A 13316-nucleotide genomic window follows, 5' to 3' on the forward strand; every position below is an offset into this window, starting at 1 on the left:
TAGATAGAACGAGATCAAATTTTCCTAATTAGATCTTTTTCTAGCATGAATGTGTAGCAATCTTATTATCAAACACTTTAGATTTTATCATTCAATGCCTGTCTAAGATTTGATTATGTTTTTCTCTATAACTTTCAACAAATTACTTACTCACACCCTTTATTTCTAACCACCATTCAATATCCAGGCTTCTCTTCATCCTTGAGGATTAGAGAAAATCCTTTTAGTTTTACATGTTACGTACAAATCTTATTTATGTGGGAAGTACTAATCAGCAATATTAAATTAGTTATGTTGTTCACTTGATAAATTTTTCAACTGTGAAATGAGTTTAAGTATCTTGGGTTGGGATGTAAGACACCTTAATATTTCCCACTTAATAATAATGTATTTTAATTTAATATATTTTTACTTATTGACAGTTTCAGAAAAATTTTAAATGATGTATAGGTAAACTTTGAACAAAAGAATATCTTTAATTCTTATCAGCTTTGATAATTTAGTTTTTATATTTTTATGTTAAAAACTATGCCTTTAGCAAAAGAGTAAAAATGATAAAGACCCTGACTGTGTACTTATGATTTGCCAGGATTTGCTCCTTGTTTCATTTATATTAATGATCATTTATTCCTCATAGTAACATTGTAAGTAAAGTGTTACTTTTCTGAATTTGGCAAAATTGATTAAGAAAATTGATGCTTACCAGAAACAGCAGGTTCAGTGCTACACAGGAATGAGATTAGAGTATGTGGGTTTGACTGCAGATCACTGGGCTCTGAAACACACTATTCTTTCCTTGAAGCTTTCTTCTTCTCATTATCTGTTCTTCTCTTCAATGGATAATTTAATATTCATTTTCTTTAATCCATCATCAAACAAGCCATCTTATCAAATTACTACAATATAGGATTGATTTCAGGCATTCTACAGGTAACGTTTCCCTGGTCAAAGACCCCTGTGTTGACTTTTCCCAATACTTCCTTCGATAGACCTTCTGAAGTATATGACACTGAAGTACATTCACCAACAAATATCTTCATGGTGTGAAATCCCTATCCAAACTCCTTAGACTCCTCTTGCATCTCAAACTAGCTTCTCTTATTACACTGTGGTTTCATCTATATTTGGTTTTTAAAACTAGCATTGAAATGTATGCCTCTTTCCTTAGATCGTTGTTTTTTAAACCTGTAAGTGTCCCCTTATGAACTTTAATCCTGGAATTTTCAGTAGCCATATCATTGAACATTATTCTACATGTGCATCTAGAGTGATGACTATACATTTTATTCTTGATTCATCATCTTCACACCTGTGCTCTAAGAAAGACTCATAATCACAATCACCATATCTTATAGATCTTATAGACTCACTATTTCCTATCTATGGATTCTGCCTATTTCCATGAACATAGTACCAGAGCTTTATAATTTCTCAACAAAATTGTTTTTATCACCTCATACTTGGTGCTATATTATCTAAGTCCCTGCCTTGCTGTTGTCCTTCTACCTAAAATGACTTGGCCGTGTGACTTAGAAAGGGCTTGATGGCAGTGAAAAGTACATAGTCAACACGGTCAGGGTTATAAAACAGTGTCATACTGAGGAGTAGGGACAAATGCATTTAAATATCTAAATTTGACTTTTTGTCACTTCAAAATTTATGTATGTTTTATCCTATTTTTGCTGAGTTTCAGAAGGACTGCAATGAGAATAATGTGGAAAAAATCATCATCTATTAAATCCATGACACCCTTATTAAAGGACTATCAAGAGTTTAAAAATAACACTTGAACATGATGTGTTCTGTGGTAGTGTGGGTTTGTTTTATTAGTTTATGTTGCTATTCAATCAATATTTATCAAACTAGTGTGATTCTTAGTTTATGTCAAGCATAATGAACACACATTGAGCTAACACCCCTGCACTGACAAATTATAAACTGAAAAACTCACTCCCATGGAGCCAATGCTGACGCAGAGTGACCGCATGCTGTGCATTTCCAAGACAGATCATGTACACGATGAGAAAGCAGTCTTTCTCCTACGGAGCAGCTCATGGTTTCCAACTTCCCACCAGGCAGATCATGGCCCTGACGTAGCCACGACACCATCAGGACTCCTTGACAAATAAGTGGAGATGCAAAACAAGGAAACAGATAGTATAGTATTTAATAATATTAATGATCATCACAAAACCCAAAACCAAACTCACTGCCATCGCATTGATTCCAACGCATAGCCACCCAATAGAACAGTGTAGAACCTGCCCCTGTGCGTTTCCAAGGTGGTAAGTCCTTACTTGAGTCGGGAGGCGCAGTCTTTCTCCCTCAGGATTCACACGGTTGATACTGCCGTTAGCTGCCGGACATGGAACCGCCGTGATACCAGTGCTCCTTATCATTCGCATTTACTAGCATTTCTTGTTTATTTAACAAAATACACAATATTGCTCTATTTTAATGGACAAGGGATTTTTCATTAAAAAGAGAATTCAGAAGAGAGGCGCTGAGCATTAGAGACTTGTGTATAGTGAAGAAGGGAGCCCCACTTCATGCCTTATTCAGTTTTATGAAAGAGACTCCAGGGGCTGTTACTGGATGCCTTTTCATTAGGCACATGACAGGAAAAGAGAAAGAAAGCCAGATTTCCATTATGATGGGACAAGTGACATGGGAGATGAACTCAAGGACATGTGTGTCTCCTCAGACCTAAAAGACAAGAGTCGGCAAGGATGGAATTGAAATGTGCATTTCATGATTGTTAGCATCACATGTACAGGAGGACAGTGTCTGAGGTGAGGAGACTGAGAGAAAGAGATGAGCCCAGAGGCAAATCTTGCCGTTATTATGAGTAATCATCGTTATCTAGAGTTTTGGTGTAGTGGTGGCATCGTTGTATTCCCAATTACAAACAAGTCCTTTGACTATAACGTGAGGATTAAATAGACTGGCTCATGGACATTGATTTGGGGATGATGTAAAAGTGGATCGAGGCTATCAATGAGGAGGATGTTACAGGGCACTAGTCAGGAAAGCAGGATGACCTGAAAACAGACCAGCGGCTGGAACAATAGAAATATCTGGGCAGCTAAAGTTCATTGACCTCTGATTTATGTGTCAGAGTAGAACTGGGAACCATAGTATTTTCAATAGCTGATTTTATGGAAGTCAATTACCAGACCTTTCATCATTAAATTACGTCATCAGCAAAATGAAGCTACTTACTACCATCGTATGAAAGGGGGCCTGATGACGAAATGGTTAAAGTGCTTGGTTCAAAGCAGTTTGAACTTTTGTGAGAGGAAACAAAACAAAACAAAACTAGTCATCTGCTTCCATATACATGACATCTTGGCAGACCATATTGGGTGGTGCTACTCCGTTGCGTGGAGTTGCTAAGGTTAAAAAGTCTACTCAGTGGCACTTAGCCATCACAGAAACACAGTTTGGTGAAGAGGTAATGTCATAAACAGGGAGCTATTAAGTTTTAGATATAATCCTTGAAGAAAAGGTAAAAATACAGGCTTGATTTTATCTTAGATTTTAAGCCTTTAAACTACAACCCTTTCCATGTGTATAAACCAAGGCACTACCCAAACACCAACAGTCAGTAGTTCTACTCATCCAGATGATGACTTCTTAAATTTGAATGCAAAGTTTTTATTAAGTGAAAAACAGAAAAGGCTACTTAAAAATCTTACTGGCCAATCTTGCTGAAATTCTGAAATCACCGTTCTATGACTCCCTCAAATTCTCCTATTATAATGTATCTAAGGGTATCCAGTAGCTGACAGCCGGATAGGCGTTTCCTTTACTAAATGTGGATAAATGAAATTTGCTCTAAAGACGAGCAAAATGCCTCTGGCTTTGTTTCAAACAGTCAGAATTTAAAGAGGCAAATTGGTGTGTGTCACTAAATAGCTGGTCACTTAAATGGCAGAGGTCAACAAGGTAACTGTACTCACTGGCATGGACAAAGAGCTGTCTCATGCTTGTTCTCTCAAGCTAAAGTGTAAGTCAAGGAGACGAAAGCTGGAGACTTGGACTTGACATGGTATCTTTCGTAATAATTCATCTCTCCCTCCCAAATTTGTAAATGCATTTATAACCAAACAAAACGCGGATGGTTCTGAGAACGTAATCACCTTGTGGTGGTCGTTTGATTGTTTAAGCCCTAGTCCTTTTCGATCACACATTTCTGAGATGAGCTTTTCCTGTCGCGTTGCCTTGATGATCTTGATTCGGTCAGTCTGAAGCATATGTCACCATCCATTGCGTTTCAGAATAGGACAAGCGTCCGTTTATGAATGTCAAGTTTTTGAAATGTTTCACTTAGAATTGTGTTCAGCTGAAGTTTAGAAATCAAAAACCTAGGTAACTATAATGACTTTAGTCAATAAGAACTGATTTTCTTCAGAAAACGCGTAATCTGGGTTGACAGGCCAGGTCTAATAATGTGGCTTCACGATACCATCCTGGACTCAGGCACCGTCTCTTTATACGCTGGCATCTTTCATATATGTTCTCTTTCTCAAGATTACAATATAGGTGCTTCACTTGTATAATACTGCTTTTGTGATTCAGAAAAGAGAAAGAAATGACATATGCTAGCGGAGCATTCTCTTTCGCCTGAGCCCTGGCCGTAATTTCTGGTCACATCTCATTGGCATCAATCGATCAGGTCATAAGACTCCCTTCAAATGTCACAAACCTTGACAAATGAAGTATTTCATCCAGGTACGTTGTTTCCCCAATGAAGTAGAGTTATATAGTAAATTAAGGATGATGGAAAGAGTTCATATCAATTGACAAGAAGGTATTTTTGCCATGACAGACTTACTCCAACCCCTAACATCACAATACAGTAAAACGAGGGCAATAGAGAATGTTACATAATATTTTAGAAATACAAAACTAAATAAAAATATCAAACCCTTCAAAGAATTCCTTCACACGTTTTGCGTATATGATGACTTACACCAGCCGTTTCCCAATCATTATGTAGAAAAATGCTTCAAGGTTCAAAAGAACCTCGCACAATTAAACAAAACTCAAGCATACTGATATGATTGAAGAAAAAAATTGTGAAGATGATGATAGCTAAATTTCCATGAAAGCAATACTAAGTAGTTTGAACTTTAATTAAAAGTCAGTGGAAAGCATTCAAGGAATTTCGTGGTCACTTTATTTCAAATGTAGCGAAAGAGACTCAAGGCTGTAGCATTAATTCAGGAAGAAACTGTGAAGACAGTAGACACAGATTTAAAGAGGATATTTCTGAAGAGAAACTGCAAGAAAGAAAACAGAAAAAAAACCCAGAGGTACAAGAAAGAATACTGAAGATAGTAAGGAGGTAGACAATGAATACATATTGCAAGCTGGGTATTATGAAGTTATGGTCAAATAAAAAGAGGACGATTCAAGTGAAATAGTGTCCTAAGTTTCATTGGAACAGATAATTTCTGGAGAGCAAGACAGTAAGGTTCTCAAACACTCAGTGGTCATCTCAATAAGACTAGACAAACAGTATATATTGAACTTATGACATAGCCTTTATGGAGCTTTAATTGCAATTAACGAATAAACCAAATACGGAAGCCGTTGGATGGACCGAAGAAAAGGGGAGGACGGGGAAGTGGACACTACCTATCGAGGAAGCCTGACTAAAGGAAGGATGAAGAAAGACAAGGAACAGTAGATACAGGTGAGTGATAGGATGTTAAAAGGGTCATTTGTGTGTGTCTTTACATGTATTTTTATACGGATAACTTGAAATATATGATACCTTAAAAAAATATATGATATATGTGAAGACAGTAAGTAATATATTTAGAGAGTTTTCGGTGCTGTTTACTAGGCTCAGGCTCATCCTGATCCTACAACCTAGAAAACAAAGCCAAGCAAACATTGCTCGTTTCATTCCTGCACCATCCTCGCGGTCGTCATGCGGGAGCCCATTGCTGCAGTCCCTGCACCAATCTACCGTATCAAGGGTCTCCCTCTTCTTCGCTGCCCTTCTGCCTTGCAGGGTAAGGCAGAACAGGGATTGGTTGCGATAAAGTGTCCAAAGTACTTGTGACAAAATCTTGCCACAATTGCTGCTAAGGAGCATTCTGGCTGTTATTCTTTCAAGAATGATTTGTTCTTTTAGAACTCGATGGTACTTTCAATATTCTTTGCCAGGACCATCATTTAAATGCATCAATTATGCTTTTATTTTCCTTATCAATATGTAACGTCCACATGCATATTAGGATATTAAAAATACTATGGCTTGGATCAGTTTATTCCTCAAAGTAATATCATTACTCCTCAACACTTTATAAAGATCCTGGGGGGCAAATTTCCCAATGCAATGCATTGTTTGATCTCTCGACTGCTGTTTTGATTGTGATCCAAGCAAGATGAAATCCTTGATTAGTTTAAACTTGTCTCCATTTATCATCATGTTACCTATTGATCCTGTTATGAGGATTTTACTTTTATTTACTATTTGTTGCCTTATGCAAGTTAGCATTTCACTTAAAAAATGTATGGTAGGGCCCTTAGTAATATTAAATACCCCCAAACCAAACCCAGTGCCATCAAGTTCGTTCTATATCTTATATAGGGGTTCTGAGACTGCAGATATTTACTTAAGCAGACAATCAGCTTTCTCTCAAATAATATTAAATAGCAACTTATCTGTTCCTAGAGTGAACTCAATGGATGCCTGCTGTTACTCTTTGGGCTGCTAGCCTCACGGTCAGCAGTTCCAATCCACCCGTGGCTCCGAGGGAGAAAGATGAAGCTTTCTACTCTCACCAAGAACTATCTCATAATTTCCAAAGCTTTCATCTGTATAAAGTAACCCGCCTCTTGTTTCTCCAATAGGAGAGTTGGCATGTTTGCAGTCAAGGTTTAGATTCATTGGTTTGCCCACAGCATCACCACCAGGACATCTTCACAAAAAACAATGACAACATAGAAAACCCCACGGGACAGTTCTACCTTGTTATATGTACCTACTGCACCTGACAATGGTGACATAAGTGGTGACTCGGGTGGCTTGCACTATTACGTCATTAAAAGGGTGCAATTATGTTTTACCTACTTTCATGTTTGGATCATTTTAAAACAAATATTCACTTTTGGAGGGAACTTATCATTTGTCAATATGATAGGAAGACTTTTGAACACTCTCTACCCAAAAGGAGGATCCAACCTGGGAGTTAGGTAGAAACAGACAGCTTCTTGTTCAGTTCTGATGCCCACAATAAACACCTATTGCTTATGGGATGGAATAAGATGGGCTCTTCTTCCAATCAGTCTATCCATAAATTGTACCTCTACTGACAGAACATACAGCTTACTATTGATTGAAGAGTTCATTCTATCATGTCATATCACACACTTGTCTTGACTTACCATTTCTATCACTATTTACATATTAATAAATAGGTCGAAAAATAGAGCTTTATTTTAATTAATTCACATGATTATGGGGGCTGGCATGTCCCAAATTTGTAGACAAGATAAGCAAAAACTCCGATATGATATTATATTACACTCTTGGAGAGAATCCTTCTACCCAAACCCTCAATTTTTAGTCATATGCTTTTCATCTAATTGCCTAGGGCTACTTTATTACTGAGTATATTAAGGAGTCTGCCATCCGCTTGGATGTCATCCTCTGAAGAACTGTATGTTGCTAGAAGCTATGTCACCAGCAGGTTCCCTCAAACTAAGGTAGACTAGGAGGAAACCCAGGTAAACTACTGCAAATATTAGCAAACAAAATCCTGTATCCTAGCAGACTCCTTCGCACTGGAAGATGATCCTTCTAGGTGGAAGGCATTCAAAATACAGAGTGCTCACAACAATGGACTGACCCCGATCATGAGGATGGCAGGAGCCCTATGGGCACAGCGGAGACACATCGTTCAGCACTCCACAAGGCTCACAGTTAGAAACCACCAGCTACTCCTTGGGAGAAAGAAGGCTGTTTTCACTCTTGCAAACCTTTATAGTGTCAGAAACTCACAGGAGCAGTACCACGCTGTCCTACAGGGTCGATAGGAGTCGGCATTGACTCAACAGGATCGATACACGAAAGCAGCAAAGCCTCAGCGAGAACTCATTGGAAATATTAATCACATCAAGAAAATGTTTTCACAGAACATCTAGACTAGTCCTTGACCAAGTAACTGGCACCATCTAAGAAGTCGACACATGACAAGTAGTCATCACAGGAAGTAAGCATATTTTGAATAGGGTACTTTTAACTAATCAAATCAAAGCCAGAATGTGCAGTTTCTTTTGGAAACACTTGCCACAAAGGGCATGGACAGACAATACGGCAGGGATGACACTGCAATGACTAGCACACCAATGAGGAAACGCTCCCTGTCACTAGCCACCTGGAAGATGGAAGTCACAATAACAATGAGCTATCACTCTACATACACAAAGATAGCCTAATACAAAAAGTAACAGAGAACAACAAATGCTCGAGAAAGTGCAGCGAGATTGGAACTCTCATATACTGCGGGTTGGCTTATAAACGTGGACAACCACCGAGGAAAATGACATGGTGCTACCTAAAAATATGGAAATAGAAATACCATACCCCAGCAATATCTCCACGGGGCATGTGGCAGTTACATAATCTACTGTCAACTTGAGGCAGGGATGGAGTGTCAGGTCATAGCCAGTGAAGCCTCTGTGTGGGCATGGCCTTTTCCTGATGATTCTGGGAACTCCTGTCTTCCTCACTGGAAGCCAGATACACTCTCTTTGCTACATATTCCTGTTTATAAGCCACATGGAGCTATGCTGATTGCAGCCAGATCCCTGGAGCTGGGGGAGCCACATGCAGACCCATGCAAGCACTGAGATGCTTCCATCACCACTACATGCACAAGGCTTTCCACCCATTGACCTGTGATCTTCCTGCATTTGACATCATTGTTCTCTGTGAATCTTAGAAGAATTTATGGATTAGTACTGGACATATGGGTTAATATCTGACATATGGGCTATTATTGAAATTATAGATTTGATCTGAACTGGACTAGGATGTTTTCTTAATATACAATTGCTCATTTATTTAAAGCTCTTTATTAAACATATATGTGTCTCAGGATTTATTTCTCTAGTCAACCTGGATTTACACAGCATATACCCCAAAGATGTAAGAGACAGAATAAGGACAGGTGTGTGCAGTCCCATGCTTACTGCAGTGCAGTTCACAATAACAAGAAGCTGAAAACAATCCAGATGCCCATCAGTTAATAAATAGATCAATAAACTCTGCTGCATATACCCAGTGGAATTCTGCATTTTCCTAAAAAGTAGTGCTGGAACTATGAACCATTGCATGACATGGATAGACCTGGAAACAATTATGCTGGAAAAAGTTATTCAATCACAAAAGGACAAATACAGTATGCGTCCAGTGTTATAAGGATAGACACTAAGAAAAAGGTAGCCTTCTGCGCTCAGGTCATAGAATCTTCTCTTCTGGTCACCCAAGCAACCAGGGAGTGAGCCTGTCTACTGCCCATAAACCACACATCACCCTTTTAGTGTGTTATTCTTGATGGAGGAGGATCCACCTCAGCTGGGGTCATAGTCTCAAGATGGGACAGAAACAGAGGCTAGCAATCATTCCCTGCCATCTAGCACTGTTTTAAGGTCACTCCAAGTCCACAAACAGTCCTACAAGAGTGAGTATCAAATTTTACTGGAAATTCCAGTCTAGGGGGCAGGGCACAAAGCTGTCTCAGAAAAGACCATCATGTTTCTGTTGGTGGGTAAACCAGGTGGGGCAGTCTGCCATTGGGCAAAACTGCTTAACAAATCTTTTATAGACCCCAAGAGGAGAATACGCCAGGTATTATGTTCCTAAATGGACACTTTTCTTGTTTTGTTTTTTTATTAGTTCATTTCATTTTTAATTTATTATTAATTGGGAATTAATACACATATCATATCATTCAACCAGGTCAAGCAGTGTTGTACAATTGCTACCACAATCAGTTTCCAAATATTGTTTTCCTTCTTGGACCCCTTGCTATCCTCTCCCTGGAGGACCCAGGCCAAGTCCTACAACAAGGTAATTTAGACTCTCTGGTTTTGAGGTGCCACAGTATCATCCAAAAGCCCCAGCGGAAGGATTCGATGTGGAAAGGCCACTAAGTGAACCAGTGGCAGATGAACAGAACTGAAGGACTCCCTTAGACTTCAGGCTGAAATGCCTTAGTCTGAGAAGCATCAAGTGGTAACCGCCACCCCAAGGTGATGGAATTGGTGGTCACTGGACTTTGGTTTGCATCTCTTGCTTTGAGAGTGTCTAATGAATGTTGGCCTAAGACTACCATATATACCCTATTTGCATGTTCTTGTTGCTTTTTTGTGAACATGTTTTAGACTCTCAGGCATGGTTCTACTTTTGGGAATGAGTGTTATTGAAAGTTTTTCCTTATCCGTAACCTTGATAGTTATTGTATATAGGGCCCATTTACTTAAATTTTCAATCTCTAAAAGTCAACAATCCATGTATTGTCGCCTGAAAAGCCAGGCTACACGTGTATAATTTATTTTTCTCACATTGCTTAAGTTCCATAACGTTGTCTAAATTAGTGATACTATCAATTCAATTACCTTTTGTCCCATAGAGATGACTTATTATGTTCTCTGTTATAAATATTAATGATGTCTGCAAAGTGAACCAGAGACATATATTAGCCATAGCTTTGTTTTTTTAAAATCATTTTATTAGGGATTCATGCAACTCTTATCAAAATCCATGCATACATCAATTGTATAAAGCACCTTTGTACGTTTGTTACCCTCGTCATTCTCAAAACATTTGCTCTCCATGTAAGCCCCTGGCAGCAGCTCCTTATTTTCCCCCCTCCCCTCCTGCTCTCCCTTCCTTCATGAACCCTCGATAATTTATAAATTATGAACAGATTTAGGGTTCACATTCATAGCCTTGATCTAAGAACAATTAATTTTAACATAACCTTAATCAATGCTCATTCTCATAGTGGCATCATTGTAGATAGGGGTGCTCTATAGCAAAGTGTAGTGAGTGAAGAAATGAGAAATCAATTATCAGTAAGAATGGCATCTGCAGTCTTACAGGCTTGTCTCAAAATAGGCAACCATCTAACTGAGGCATCAACTAAGTCCTCATGGCAGCAGCACACCAGTCTGTGTGATCCAGAGATTGCGCATAATTGGATATCAAATATCAAAGCTTAAATCATGATAAATTGAAGAGAGTTATGGAGGACAGTGAAATCCCAACACTCATCTGCAGCACCCTCCAGATGGAGCGCCCTCCAGTGACTCCCCTCTGAGCAGAGTCCGGGGTGTGAATGTTTTTGTTATCAGATAGGGAACACTGTAAATTTGAGTATGGCAGACATCGTTAGGTTAAAATATAACAGCTGACCATTTGATCTCCCTTTTGACACATTAAAATTTTTTTAGTTTTTACTATTTTCTTCTCATTGAGGTTTTTCTGTTTTATTTTGTCATTGTTGGTTTTGTTTGCTTGTTTCCTTCTTGATGTTTGTTTTGTATCATTGACTGTACATGAAATCCAAGATAGGCAAACCTATGAAGACAGTAGCTATATTAATAACTACTTAGAAGCATAGCAGGGACTGCTGGTGGGAAATTGGGGAACCCAGCCCCACATCTGGATGGGTCCTAAGGTAATTGAAGGGATCAACTTAATAGACAAAAGTTTTGGGGTGCTCACATCCAAGGAACCATGTTTAGGAGAGAAAATGCATTCTTCACATCAACTTACATAGTCTCTGGGCACGTAAGCCCCCTAATTACACGTAACCACATACATAACAAAGTGGGATCTACCCTAACCCTAGAGGCCCATGAGTTCATTGGGGGAGTAACCTAACACCAGCACTGGGGGCAGGTAAGGGAGACAGAGGATCCTCTGAGCAGGGAGAACTATCGCAACACGTGTGCTTCAATAGATAAGGTTGCCGGCCAGATAACACTCAGTCATGTGCTTGTATGAGTTAACTATAAGGTAGCCCTCTGATGGGAGGATATTGTGGGGATTCATCTTAGGGATGAGAATGGGATTGGGACTCATCTCTAACTCACAAGGGTGAAGGCCTCCCTCTACCCAGAATGCTGGCCTCCAAGGCTTCTTCAATATGAGCATAAAGAATGTGTCCACATACACTCTTCCTGTTCCTCTATTTCCCACAGGAAATGGGGAGTTAAAACAGTGAGTAACAAAAAAGAAGAAAATATTTTAAAATGGATTGTGGCGATGATTGTACAATTTTTCTGACATGGTTGAATAATTGAATGATATGATATGTGAATTAAATGCAAATAAAACTATTCCACAAAAGAAGATAGTTTCGGCAAATCACACAAGTAGACATTTTGTCATATCAGTTGGGTAATAGCTACAATATTTAATTCTGATACTTAGGCTTACCGTGTAAGTCAACATACAGTCTTCAGAAATATAACTATTAAAATAGCTTCACAAATGCCGATGGGACAATAACGTACACTGGCATCGTGGTTTTACAAGGACGACATCCTTGGATGTAAAGGAAGCTGAGACATTTCGAAGGGCCCTTTTTCTTTAGAATGACAGATTATTTGGGAAACACAGTGAAGTTTTCTGGGTTTAAAAACAGTACTGTTTCTTGATTCGCTGGCAGTTTTGTTTAGTGGCCCCAAGCTCCTTGGTCTGTGAGAGGCTTGGGAGCCAGAAACTTCTGGAGAAACTGTTTTCAGCTTCCTCGGAGTACCAGAGAGGTGTGAAAATGTAGCTGCAGATCTGCCCTCTTTTCCTTCAGCCTGCTGGTGCCTAATGAGATGCTTATCCTAACACCTTAGAATAGAATTCCTGTGTATGGTTTCCCTCCCCAGACGTCACATTTGTTTCCCTCATACTTTCTCCAACTTCTTAAAACTTCTCTGGAGGCAATGTAGGCAACTTCCCTGTGCTCCACTCAGCACGGAAATGAAAGTCCTGTTTCTCTGAAGCCTTGCTGTCTTTAATAGAAGGGAGCTTTCCTCCCTACCTTCTCTCAGTGGGTCAGAGCTAATTTGGCTCTTTCCCACCACCTTATCTTGTTTCCTACATATTGTCCTAACGATGAAAAACAGTTTTATATTTGACTCTTCTGAATATGTCAAACATCATACAGCGAGGAAACAACTCTTTAAAATGACTTAAAGCATACAATATATGTACCTGCTTTTGCACCCTGAAATTATAAACTGTATAACCGCTATATATGCTGCAATCAAGTTTACCACCCGGAGGATCA

This window comes from Tenrec ecaudatus, chromosome 11, assembly GCF_050624435.1.
Source record: "Tenrec ecaudatus isolate mTenEca1 chromosome 11, mTenEca1.hap1, whole genome shotgun sequence".
In the NCBI taxonomy this organism is placed as follows: domain Eukaryota; kingdom Metazoa; phylum Chordata; class Mammalia; order Afrosoricida; family Tenrecidae; genus Tenrec; species Tenrec ecaudatus.